Raw genomic sequence first — 14800 nt, forward strand, 5'->3', positions numbered from 1 at the left:
AAACCATGCAAGCTCATTAATTATTTAAGCCCTGTGCATGCTGGGAACACCATTAAGTTAAATGTACTTATTTTTGTCCCTGTGAAATTTACTCAAATTAGCAAATAAATATGACAAGGTTTTCTTACTTAGGATTGACACATGATAATGCATTGTAAAGATAACAAACTATCATAAACAACTTTATAAGCTAGAGCATTAATTTTTTACATGTTTGAATTGAGTACAAATGTAGAATTTATTTAATGTTTTTCAGTTCACGCTTTATCCTATTCAATGTAGAAAGAAATCTTTTGTGCTATATTCACTGCAACCACAATATATATATATATATACTCCGATCAGCCACAATATTAAAACCACCTGCCTAATATCGTGTACTGTAGGTCACCCTCGTGCCACCAAAACAGCTCTGACCCGTCAAGGCATGGACTCCACAAGACCTCTGAAGGTGTCCTGTGGTATCTGGCACCAAGACATTAGCAGCAGATCCTTCAAGTCCTGTAAGTTGCGAGGTGGGGCCTCCATGGATCGGACTTGTTGGTCCAGCACATCCCATAGATGCTCAATCGGATTGAGATCTGGGGAATTTGGAGGCCAAGTCAACACCTTGAACTCTTTGTCATGTTCCTCAAACCATTCCTGAACAATTTTTGCAGTGTGGCAGGGTGTATTATCCTGCTGAAAGAGGCCACTGCCATCAGGGAATACCATTGCCATGAAGGGGTGTCTGCAACAATCTTTAGGTAGGTGGTACTTGCCAAACTAACATCCACATGAATGCCAGGACCCAAGGTTTCCCAGCAGAACATTGCCCAGAGCATCACACTTCCTCCGCCGTCCTGCCTTCTCCTGCTGTCATCTCTTCCCCTGGTAAATGATGCACACACAGTTTATGAATTGTATTGCATTAAAAAGTAAAAACTAATTAAACTGCTTTAAAGGAATTTTCTGGGTTCAAATTAAAACTCAATCGGCAGCATATGTGGCCACAAAAATCATTTAGACTCGTCACTCATTTATTTAAAAAAAGTAAAAATTGTAGTTACAGAAAGGTACTTACAATGGAAGTGAATGGGGCCAGTCCATAAACATTCAAATACACACTTTATGTTTTAAAGTATATCCACAAGACATAAACATAATATATGTTAATGTGATTTTAGTATTATAAAATCAGGGATTTGTTAGCAATACAGTGTTTACCAGATTACAGGGTGTGCCGGTGTTACGCTGTCATGACAACAAAGTTGTAATATTGGATATAACTTTACACAGATAAGGTTGGTAAGTGATTTCATCAAATTAAAATCATGTTAAGATAATATGTTTATGTCTTTTGGCTATACTGTAAAAACAGTGTGTATTTTAATGTTTATGGATTGTCCCATTCTGTATATATACAATTAAAGTCTAAATAAGTATGTATATACATATTATATATGCCACTTGGTTAGATAATTTGTTACAGTATATAAAACAATGACATGTGGCTTGGGTTTGTTCTTATAATTGAGATTTAGCCGTTAGATGGGAGCCGTTTGCACGACAACGGAGTTTTGGTGCCTGAAAACGCAAACATTTGGAAACGATGACGTCATGCGCACGCGTATTACGTATTATATAAAGAATGATGGATTGATAGGCATCAATTTGAGATGTATAATTATCAATATGTATACTGTAAATGTTATTTATTTACTTAATTTTATTTGACATACCTTTACCCTGCAATTCATTCACCCACCACTTATGCATATAGCCTATAGACAGAGATGTGATACCATGTACAGTATTCAACGATATGCTTAGAATATGAAAACATGAGAGGCAGTGAAAATGCATGTTAGATCCAGTGTACACAAGACCTCTCTCTCCATCAGAAGATATCCATATATCAGAGTTCTGTCTGATATACAAAACCAGTTAGCATCAACAGCCTGTTCTGTTAACTTACTCTCCTACCAGCCCAAGAGTCAGCAGGGGGAATACAGAAAAAGGCAGGAGATGAAGTGATGGTAAAAATGAGCATTTGGATATTAAATATATTGAATAATCTTGAGAGTTCAGTCTATTGGCATGCGCGAGACATTCAAAACTACAATGGCGGACTACAGGACTGTGTTTGTGCTGCTCAAGATTTTGAGTTTATTGACGCTTCTCCAGCAAAGTAATTGTAGTAATAAAGCAACCTCATCGTCCGTCCAGACAAAATTGCTCGATGCTTTCGCCATCTTCATTGTTTGTATTCACCGCTCTGTGGAAGAATGCTTATGTGCGCAGGCGCGGAGTGTTTCTTTACAAAGTGACATCGCCAACTACTGGCCTGGCATGCATAATACAGCGTTTTTAAGTCGTTTTCGCGGATCCGTGTGAACGGGGATCGTTTTGACAACTTTTCAAAAACGCAAAGGAGAATCTTTTCCGTTTTTAGTACATCGTTGTCGTATAAACGTAACTCAAAATTATCAAACCTGTTTGTCTACAAAGCAGCAGTGGATTGCCGTATCTGATACGGTTTCTTGAGTTAAATTTGTTCCCAGAGTTCACAGCTTGAGCAGAGCCAATTTTCTGCATGACGCTGAGGTATGACAGGACCGCTACCTCTCCAGCACTGAAAAAAACTGCTCTGTAATTGCATCTGCTCTCATCAGCACAGCACAGTTCCTGCCTCTTCATGCAGCACAGCCTCACGTTAGCTCCACTGAGAAAAGGGCACCAAATTAAAGTATGATGACATTTGTCTTAAACTCAGCAGGATGAATTGAGTGACTGCTGGAGCATTCATTGATTGTAGTTGTTTTTATTATAGATTTTTACTTTGATGCGAGTTATTCCATGTCTAGGCTTTGCTGCTGGTGTTAGTCACATCAACTCCATTACATTTTTAAGTCATACATAGTTAACTTTCAGTGATTTTACTTGATCTCATTTGTTTGTTCCGCATGAAAGGAATGGACTACTTTCACTGTGAATTCGGCCACAGTTAGTCGAAAGTTCTTCAGCTGAAATCTGTGCATATCGAAATTCAGGAATGGTTCAATACAAGTTAAGCTCTATCAACAGCTGTAGTGATGGAAAGTAATTTTGACTTTATTTTACTAAATAATTCAGGTGCTATAACAAAAATATGGCCTTCACATTTCTAATTGTAGACCTTCCGGAAGGTTTTTTGCATATTATTTACTTTAGTTATAGACCTAATTGTGTGACTACATGCCTACTGTATAATATATATATATATATATATATATATATATATATATATATATATATATATATATATATATATTATTATTATTATTATTATTATTATGTATTTTTTTATTTATTTTTTATTCTCTTTTTTTCCCCTGTGGTACTCAAAAGTATGCTAAGTGCTGTCAATACAGCTTTATTTGTATTGAACCTGTATTTAATCACAATATTGTCCGTGAGTTTCCTTCAACCGTAATACAAGCACATAACAGAGAAAGACAATTCTTTAGCATTCTTATGATTCTGTCCCATTACAGTGATAGTTAAATACCTTTATTAAAGTGATGAACATTGACTTTTGGCTTGAGGTGTACAGCTGTTGAGGTGTGATGAGAGGGCATTGACCCTGGGGCATGGTTAGGAGGTAAACACAAGATTCTGCCTGTATTCTAGTTGGCTTGGATAATGCAAAATCCTTTTGGAGCTGCGGGTGAAACGGGGGACACATTAGCAAGAGCTTACAAACTGTGTGAAAGCCCAGGGCTAAAGAGCTGAACTTTGAAGAATCCTTTTAAAACGTCAGGGGAGGATTGGATTGATTGGTAGCTTGGAAGTCAAGTTTATTGCATATTTAAGTCGTTCTTTGTGACAGTCTCTTCTGTTAAGGTGAGTGACCAATTGCTCCATGAGGCTTGCAGAGTCTGCACAATTGTAGATATGAGGATAAATTGATAAATGGAATCATGCTGGAGTTACTTAATTGAGAAAAATATAGTGAGGAATGGAAACTAGGAATTAAATCTTCCTAGTTCAAAACAAGTTAATCTTAAACGACAGCATTTGTGGCATAATGATGATTACCACAAAAAAAAATATTTTGATTTGCACATGCAATCCATATGTATCCTTCAAAAATGATCCATAACAAACAGTACATTTTAACATACAACTCTTCTGAACACATATTTAATGCAATTCATAAGCATTTTGTGTAAAATTTGATATTTCCCCAAGAATTCTCAACCGATGAACAAAACTGGGAGCTCTCTTGTGCAATACAAGTTCTCATGTCTCTAACCAGCACACATGCGCAACACCAAAGCGGGTGGTGCAGAACTCTTAAAGGGGCCATGTCCAATTTATATCTAAAGTTAAATTACATGAAATGTCTCCACTTTGTAATCAACATTATGCCACAAATGCTGTCAATTGAGCTTAACTTGTATTTAACCCAGAATATTCCTTAAGGCTGTGTCCTAAACCTAAAAATGTAGCCTTTGTTATGCATTCGACAGAGGTCAAAATATCTAAACATCCTTAAAACAAAAGAAAAGCTACATTTCTCGAGATGCAAAATTGACTTTTTTTCAGGGAGTGTATCTTGAATTTGTGAGTTTATTTTTCATACTACATTTTTAACACTCACAAACTCACAAAATGTAGTTCATTTTGCAAAATTTATTCAGTTCTGTTGTTTATGGGGAATTCAAAATTATATTTATTACTGATGTTCCATTATTCCAGTACATGCATTGCACTAATCAGCCTTTAACGTATACAGATGCTTAAGTTTGGTGTCCTTCTGTGAGTGACTCATAAATGGGCAACTCATAACATGGACTAAACAAGACTCAGATTTTGAAATGGGAGTCTTCCAGACAGAGGAAGGAGCTGCTTTGCTTTAGGACCAAAGAAGTCAAGGTGAATGGAGGGCATGACAGAATGAGAGCAGGAGACTGGCAGCAAGACAGAGAGAGATGTTACTTCCTTTCAAATGAGGAACTAGAAAATGACTCAAAAATCAGTTCACTCATGCCACGAAATACCAGCTGCCTCCTGCTTGTGCAGGTATGGTGAGATTAACTGCGTTTTGAGTCTGAGGAGGGCCTTTGATGCGTGGGCTGCATGCGTCACTTAGCTATAGTTCCCGGTGGTCTGACAGCAGCTTCTGACAGCAGATCCGTAGGGACTGCCTGTTGGACTGACGATTATCAGCAAAGGATAAACACCATCTGACGGGTGCGTGCGACACCCACACCAAAGTTGGCTCCATTTGCGCTTTGAAAGAGCCAGACTCGTAAGACAAAGGCAGGTGATGCATTTATAAAAGGGAAGTTCGGTATCAAATAAGAAAGGCTCAGACAATACAATAAGCAGCATCAGTAGGCTCAGGGCACTTTGTTTTGGTATATCACTGGCTTGTCGATAAAAGGCCATTACGTCACTCTGTAAATACAGAAATCGATTAGTTTGGACTGTTTGATGTGGCAAAATAAACAAACATCCTCAAATAATCTCCTCTTTCGAAATAAACTAAGATAAAAATTATGTTTCAAATGCTGGTCCAAATATTACAAATTTTACTTTAAATGGCTGTGTAAAATTATGCCACACACTGTCTGAGAGTACAGCAATGGCAGTCAGTTAGATAATTTTTCAGGAAGGTTGATGTGAAATTAATATTAATCAAACTTGCTGTCCTTACTTAAAAAAAAAAATAAAAAGTTTGTAGTGGGTGTAGCCTACCATTATATATATATATATTTTGCTGACAATTATGCTCCTGCAAACAGGTGATATCTCCCTAATAGATTTGAATAGCCTTGATAATTTATGATCTGGATTCAATACTAGTTAGGCTTAAATGACAAAATTTGAGGCATATTGTTGAGTACTAATAATAATAATAATAATATTTTCGAATCATCCCCCGTTAATAAAAATTATAATAATAATAATAATAATAAAATAAAACTGTGGTTATAGTTAGGCACTTTCAGTGGAAGTGAATGGGGCCAGCCTATAAACATTAAAATAAACACTGTTTCAAAATAATAGCCTTAAGAATTAAACATTATACATGTTAACAAGATTTTTGTATAATGAAATAGCTTTCAAGCCTTGTGTAAAGTTATATCCAATATTACAACTTCGTTGTCATGATGCCAAAATGCTGTAAGCGATTTTATCACACTAAAATCATGTAGAACAGAGATTTTATTGTGCTAAAATCATATTAGCATTATTAATGTTTATGTCTTGTGGCTGTTCTTTTGAAACAGTGTGTACCTAACCCTACCCCAAGAGTAGAGCCTGGTTAGAATGTTAAATATGCTTAAAGCACATTTTCATGATCTTTAAAAAAGGATTATTACATACCTTTTGATAATTCCAACAGGTGCCAAATTCACATATGTTCAATTATTTTTAATGGGCCTCTTTTGAGTCTGCAGGCAGGAATTTACTTTGATAAACGTGTACATGCAGCTTTTAGTGTATGCTTTCCTAAATACAAAGTGTGCTGATTTTCACACGGGACTCATTAATTATTGCCTTGTGCATAACAGAAATCCGCAATAAGTGCAGTGTGTACCAGTGAATTCCAAAAAGTCAATTCTTATCCCAATTAATTTCATGCCATGAGGCAAGTTCCAAATTATGCATCTTAACTATTTTATTCATTAAAATGGCTGCTTTTAAAAGGGAGCAAACAAAGGTCTCTTGAAAACCAGTAGGGAGAGGTTGAGTGCAACCGAAAGCTGTTTGCTGAAGAGCCAGTAGCTGAGACAAGAGAGGTTTATATGTGCAGGCTACAGCCCTGCAGCTGTAAATAACACTGTGCATGTATAAATACTTAGAGCACTGGCTCTTAATGTACAGTATGTATGTGCGAAAGTCCAACCCACGCTAATGGAGCCCTATTTAAGAACTTAATGTCGTGCCAATTGCTGACGTTTCTATATGTAGCTTGCTGAAGAGCACAGAGCATGGGAAATTGGATGGTGTCTCCTCTTAACCTGCACCCATGAAATGGAAAAAAAGGACTCAGAAATAGTCAGGGAGCAACTCTGGTTGAACTATAACCTTATGGGGTTATAAATTTATAACCTTTAAACTGGTTTCCCACCCTAGGCAAGCTGGTCTTCAGCTAAATCTAGTTTTGCTGGTCAGCCAGCTGGTCTCCCATTCTGACCAGCTGAAAAGTGCCCAAACCCCTCTAAAATTAGCCAAAATGCCAGCCTGACCAGGTCGGGAGACCTAGCAAAGACCAGCAAACCAGTTTAGGCTGGTTTAAGCATTTTTATTTTATTTTTTTCAGGCTACATTAAAGGCCATTCACACAATGCACATGTATCTTGTTGTGTAAAAGCTTTAAAGCACCTTGGGAGAATCGTGTGAAATAGGTCTATTTCCGCTGCAAGGATTAACTCCAATGCAGTAAGAGAAGAAATTTTCTTGTTTGTGAGTACAGGATCATTTACTAGATTATTTAAGATTAAGATTATTTGAGAGTAATGTTGTTATTTGAAGTTTTTTACTGTAGGTTAACCACTGACACCCTCTGTGTTTTATGGACTGTAGTATTCATCTGATCCATACCAGGCCATCTGAAGCCAATGGATAAATAAGTTAGTCATATGCAAGCCTGAAAATGAAATATAGTTCCAACCACGGTGCTACATATAACAGTGAGAATGGCAGCTGGGAACAGTGGCAGGTGGCTCTAGACACCACAATAAATAATATACAATAAATACATGCAGTGTACAGTATATACAATTTTATTCTTGAAACATGGCTAACACTGGACACCTAGACCTCTCAAATTTATTGAAGTGTACTCTAAACTGAGTGATGCAGCATATTAATATTTTGACTTTTAACACTGTATATCAAAAAGTACGCTGTTTATCCTAAACAGCCCAAAGGACAAATATACAACACTTAAAAATGAGAGATACTGCCAAAGGAATAGAACAGTATATTGAACCCATCCATCTCTCTATGAGCCTAACGAATGCAGACTAATTTACGTTAGCAATAAAAGGAGGAACTTTAAAGTTCCTTTCCCAACCCCACCAATTTCAAAGATCGGCAGTGGAAGTATATTGCCTTGTAATTCAGTGACATTACCTGAGGTGCTTGAGCAAGTGAGAATGACCAGCAGACAAATGAGATCTGTATGGAGACACCATATCTCGCCATCTCATAGATACATGTTTACAGCCTACTGCGTAAAAGTTTGTTAAACAGAACCTTATCTTAAAGTCCTCCCTGCTATTAGAGCGGCAGTCATTTTAATATTCAGTAGAGCTTGTTTTCTGACTGGACTTTTACTCTTTAATCGACTGATCATTGGATTGTATTGTGTTAAATGGTTGTTGAGTTTAAATATTTTACCAAACGGGGGCATTTGTGTCCCTCAAACAAATATTTGTAAAAAACAATTTATGACTGAATAGCTTATGCTTAATGGCTTTTTTTTTTTTTTTTTTCATAAATATAGTCATTTTTCTTAACACATCAAATGAAATCTAACCCACCCCATTTTGCCAACTTTACCTTGCTATTTTAGAAAATGTGCACATTTTGATAAAAACAAAATATATAATTAAGCCTTTCATTTTGTCTGTATTCTCTTCCCTTATATATTTAGCTATTAGTTTAAAATAAAAAGACTTGACTTTCCCCAGGATATCAGTCAAACCTGTTACCATAATTTCTTCCCACTTTTTAAAGTAATGAACTTTTCCATAACGCAAAAACAAACTTTGTCATAGTAACAGGGGCGGATTTAGGCATGGGCGACATGGGCAACCGCCCAGGGTGGCATCTTGTGGTGGGCGGCACGGGGAGCCCGTAAACTTAACTCTAGTGTGATAGAAAAGCTGTCGTGTAAAAGTCCCCACTCATCATGTCTGTTCAGCGAGCGCTGTTTTAACTCGCTCCGGCCCAGAACCTCTTTCTCGTCCGCATGTGATTTTTAATTATGTGATCTTATCAAGGCATGTTTTGAACTTGCTCTGGCCCGGGACCTCTTTCACGTTTGCGTGTGATTTTGAATTATGTGATCTCATCACGGAGCCGGTCTCGTATCTGATCAGTGAGAGCTGTTTTGAACTCACACCGGCCAAAAACCTCTGTCACGTCCACGTGTATTTTAAATTGTCTTTTGTACAGTACATAATGTATTATTGCAAAATGGATTTTTTTAAATGCCATCATTTAAATTCTCTTTCAAAGAAACACTGGATAAGGCACCTGTTTCATAGAAACCTCGTTTAAACCTCTTTGTCCACCATATGCACCAAGAACTACACTGATGTTGTCATATTATATTAGCTATGAACACAAAATCTGTCTTTCTTTGGGGCTTTGAATGGTGTTTGTGTCAGAGTTGTTGAAAGGCTGAATCCATTTCATGCTCTTCACTGATACCTCCAGGTAGCTCTGAGTCACTCTTTCCTAAGCCTATTATATAAAGTACTTACAGTCTTTTTCTCAAAACAGAGAGATTAATACAGTTGGCCAGCACCGAGATAAATCTCTCACACCCCAGCTCACCTTCGATTGTGTATATAAACAAATTCACATCACAATCTCACAACAGTCCATGCAATTTTTGTTGACATGCCTCTTTTTCAGTCTCCTTTCAAACTCACTATAGTGTTATCAAATGTTGCTTTATTCCTAAGGACATCTTTCAGCTTTGACAAGTGCAATAAGGTGCTGCAGTCTGCACTATAAATTGAAAATCAAACAGATAGACAAAGTCATTAGCTGTGCTGATGCAGGCAGGGGGATTGAGAGAGTTAATTAGTTATCTCCTCTGGTGCCTACCGGGCTGGAATTCAGCTCTTTGTTACTCTGTCTATGTCCAAATCGGAGGCACGGCTGAAAAATCGTGTTTACCTTGCCATCTTGTCGCTTATACTCAGTAAGTGCATTAATTTTGACCATCAATCATTCACTGTATTTCCTTTCCTCCCTCCCTGACTGTATGTGTTGCCACACAAAAAATAAAAAATAAAAGAAAAAGAAAGAAAGAAATGACTAGACACCTAATTATCCAACACAGGTGGACTGGGAAATGACTGATTAGAGTTCCTTGGGAATTACACCATCATTGTTTGTGTGTCCAAAGCTTAGAGGCTGCCAGGTAGGTGAGAAATATATAGGTGTTGCTTTAACTATGGGCGCTTTTGGCCCTGTGGACTCTTTGAAAATAAACTCTCTTAAAACACACTCTGATGAAGAATGATGATGAATCAGAGAGCCATGAAGCATTTCCACCACACTGTCATTTTCACCACATATTAAATTATGTAACATGTGTAAAACCATTCTATGGTGAAAAAGGCATTTGAAACAATTTGGAATAAAATGGCACACTTATTTGTTTTGTTTAGGCTAATTTCAATGCTAGCATTTTATGTATTCTAAATACACACAATTAAATAATATTTCCACACTTTATGCATATTTTGATAAAACTAGAGCTTGTTTGAAAATGTACATTAAAAAACTGCACAAGTGAGATTTACTTTCATTTAAAATATTCACCAATACATTTCAAAATATTTCAATATTCATTATATAAATATTGAAATTGATTGTTTATTTAACTTTTGACAATTATTTAGATTATCATAGCTAGTGAGAATTCATATTTTTTGCAAGGGATTGTCTAGAACTGGGACACGGGTAAAAAAAAAAAAAAAAAAAAAAATCTATAAATATAGCATAAAAGGCATTTTAAATAACAAAAATATAATGAAAGAATGGCAAAATTCAAAGAAGGCAAAGTTTCCAAGACTTAATGTGAGTTTCATGTAACAACAACAACAATAACAAAAGGTTAGTCTTAACTGAAATCAACCTCTGGAATATTAAAGTGCCCAATGTTGAAGAAACCCCAATATCCAGCTGTCAGCGAGGACAGCAGAGCTTTTGACATGCATCTACAAGTATACCTGTGCCAGTGCCTGCCAGAAAACTTTAGATTTAGATGTGTAAATGCTGACTCAGATTTGTGACAGGATTTCAGGGTTCTGCAGGATAATGGGTCTAATTCTGAAAAGCAGTAAAAGATTTTGATTTAAAGTCTTTCCATCATGTACTCCCGTAATGTGAACTGTACTAATGTGGTCAGAGCTGTAAAGATTTATAGAGGGGTAGAATGTGATTGAGGGAGGCAGCTAAAATCCTAAGACTGACATGAAGAGGTATATTTTGAGTGACGTGCACATTAGAGTATTAGTCTGGCTTCTTGATTGACTAGTAGGCTGTTTTTATGTTTTATGTTTTTGTTATTACCAAAAATGTACTTGATTCCCATACATTCTCTCAATTATTTTAAGATGCATTTCTCTTAGTATATATTTTTATGTTGGCTGTTTCAAGATAAACTCCAAAGATTACAATTTAATCAATATCTACAATTGAATCATTATCTTAATATAACAGAAAAGAATTGTATTTTTGTATTAAATAGAAATATGACTAGTATCTTATTATTTAACTAGGTGCATAATATGATAGTATGATACATGATAAATATGATATGATACTGTACATAAATATGATCTCATGTACAAAGCATCCATAGATAATTTTTTTCCATGCCACAGGCCCCCTTGGTTTGCTCAATGGGGTGACTTGCAAGGCATTAATTATGGTTAAGCTGCTACGAAACAATATGTATTGTTTAAAGTACTTTTATACAAACAAAAAGGACTTGTTGAATTGATAGAACAATTGCAACACCAACTCAAAATCAACAACCACTTGTTGTCTCACAAGTCACTTGTCTGTAACCTTAAAGGGATCATGACATGCCTTTTTTATTATTTTAATATGTTCCTTAAGGTTCACTTGTACTATTAGTAGTGTTTTGTTTTGCGCACAAAAAAAAAAAAAAAAACAGTCATAAACTGTATTTGTAAAACATGATCATGCTGTCCTTTTCCACCCTCAATCTGACCCTCTGTCAATAACACTCGCTTTTGGTGCTGCTTTTTCTTTCTTTTTTGTAAATGCACACTAGTATGATTGGCTCTCTGCTCTTGACTGGACCTGCTCTCACTTTGCCATCTCACTGCTTACCGCTACTGGGCAGGGTTATGGAAGTAATAATTTAAAGTAAGCATTGATGTGTTGTTGTGGAGGCGGTCAGATGCAAATGTCTACCACAGTGTGACATCACAATGTGGAGGAAGTTGAGAATGAGTCGTTATAGCAGCTTAGTTTCAACAAATACTATTTTTGCAGTAAGGAAGATTTGAGTTCTGAAACTTACAGTATGTTTTTATAGTACAATGGCCTCTTATATGTCAAAAGGTCAAGGAAAATTTGATTCCTCATGTCATGACCCCTTTAAAAGAAATCCCATTATTAATCGATAGTAACTCCAGGTTTTTTTTTTTTTAACCTTTTCACCATAGCGTTTTTTGTTAGTTAGACATGATATAAGCAGACACAGACAGGCAAGCAATTGTAATTGTTTTTATTTATTTGGGGATTAAATCAAGAATCTAAATATTTTTTTCCTCAAGACGAACAAAACGTATATCTCTGATTTAATTTCCGTCTTAAAAATGTTTCACAAATTGCGCTTTTTCGGAAAACCTACTTTTGCAAACTAGTCCTAGACCGTATGTTCCGATTTGCACATATGATCTAGGGACGGTTCTGACAAAAACATTCAGAAGTAAAAGATTGCGGGGTAAATTTAGACAGCAGTGAATGGGAGACCACAGCAAATATTATTTTCACTTTTCAAAAACAATTCCAGGGTAATATAACACAAAGCATGATGTTATAAATTTACACTCAATATTTAAAAAATTGCTAGTATAAAAAAGTTTGCTAAATTTACGCTGCAAAATAAGGCGGAAACGCATCACAGTCCGTGAAAAAGGTCTATCCCATTGAACTTGTTCCAGAACGACTAGTCTATTATTTATGTTGCATTTCTTCATTTGAATGTACACTTTCATCATCAAGAGTGTTAGTTAATTGTTGAGTGGATCCATCCATTTCTTTATCGAACAAAATCCAGTAGATTTTCATAATTCATGATTTAAAGAGACCTCTGGGGAGTTTTCTATTCATGTAAAGCTTAAACCAACAAATATTTGGTGATGACATTGCTGTTTAATGAATAACGTGGGTGCGTCGGCACAGCCATTGACCAGGAAAATAAAAAAAATGGCAAAAAGGTTGCCAACCCCTGGTCTACAGACTTGAAACTTTCAGGGATGGTAGTACTCCAGCTCGCTAGCCAACTAGTCCTAGGCTGTTCACCCAATCGGAACCAAACCTGTGCAGAAAGATTCAGCAGAGTCCCAATATGAAAAGTTATCAAAGGAATTTTGATTTATCGTCAAACGGGATGCCAAAACATACATAGTGGACGTGGCCTCTTTTACTAAAATGGTTATAACTTTTCAACAGAATGAGATATTTTCACCAATTTTGGTACACTTATTTATGGGGTCATTCTGAGGACACACGAAAAAATGCACACCTCTGTCTCTTGGTGGCACTATAATAGTTCAAACTAAATATGGCTCTAACTACGGAACCGTTGGTCGGATCGACTTGAAATTTTGCATGCGGTGTCTTTGTCCAAGGTGCCATCAAGGTCTATGAGGACAGTTGCATATCTTGAAAAACATGGCCGCCATCAACCAATCAACTTTTAGCAGCTATATGACAAGGTTAAAAAAGGAGGATCGAAACTAAACATGGTGGGCCTATTTGTCTCTTGGCCTGAGAGGTCTGTGCAAAATGTTAAAACAATTGGCCACCATGAGGCACTATTGTATTTTACATGCATGTAAATGGTTATATGTACCGCTGTCTTTCACAAAGATACAAGTTATTCATATCGTATGATAGATCTCCTCTTTCTGAACAACTTTGCCTCAGTAACCATTGGTGTGAATCAAATCGTTCGTTAAATATTTGAGATTATTTATAAAATTACTTTTTCAAACTAGTCCTAGGCCGCTCACCCGATCGGAACCAAACCAATGCAGAAAGATTCTCTAGAGTCCCAATATTAATAATTATCAAAAAGAAGTTTGAACTTTTGATGCACTGCTGCAACATTATGCCAAAACGTACGAAGTGGACAGGGCCACTTATATTAAATGATTAAAACTCTTGAATGGAATGAAATATCATCACCAAATTGTAAACACTTATGTAGTAGGTCAGTCCAAGGACACATGAAAAAATTGCCCAACTATGCCTCTTGGTGGTGCTGTATCAGTCAGGAATGTAAAAAATACCATATCTTTGTGCCTTCTAACCTGATGTTTCTGACAATTAAGTATAAGTTATAATTGTTTTAGGTGCCTACAGACTGTCTAATTAATACTACAAATCTATTGCGTATGTACTTAAAGGCCTTAAACGCTTGAACCTGTTAATTGCTGCTTGCAGCAATATTTTATGAATTTATTTTTGCTACAGTTGAAGTCAGCAGTTTACATACACTTAGGTTGAAGTCATTAAAACATTTTTTTTTTTTTTTTTTTTAACCACTCCACAGATTTCCTATTAGCAAACTATAGTTTTGGCAAGTCATTTAGGACATCTACTTTGTGCATGACATGAGTAATTTTTCCAACAATTGTTTACAGACAGATTGTTTCACTTTTAACTGACTATATCACAATTCCAGTGGGTCAGAAATTTACATACACTAAGTTAACTGTGCTTTTAAGAAGCTTGGAAATTCCAGAAAATTATGTCAAGCCTTTAGGCAATTAGCCAATTAGCTTCTGATGGGCTAATTGTAGTCAATTGGAGG

This window comes from Myxocyprinus asiaticus, chromosome 40 (genome assembly GCF_019703515.2).
Source record: "Myxocyprinus asiaticus isolate MX2 ecotype Aquarium Trade chromosome 40, UBuf_Myxa_2, whole genome shotgun sequence".
NCBI classification, from domain to species: Eukaryota; Metazoa; Chordata; class Actinopteri; order Cypriniformes; family Catostomidae; genus Myxocyprinus; species Myxocyprinus asiaticus.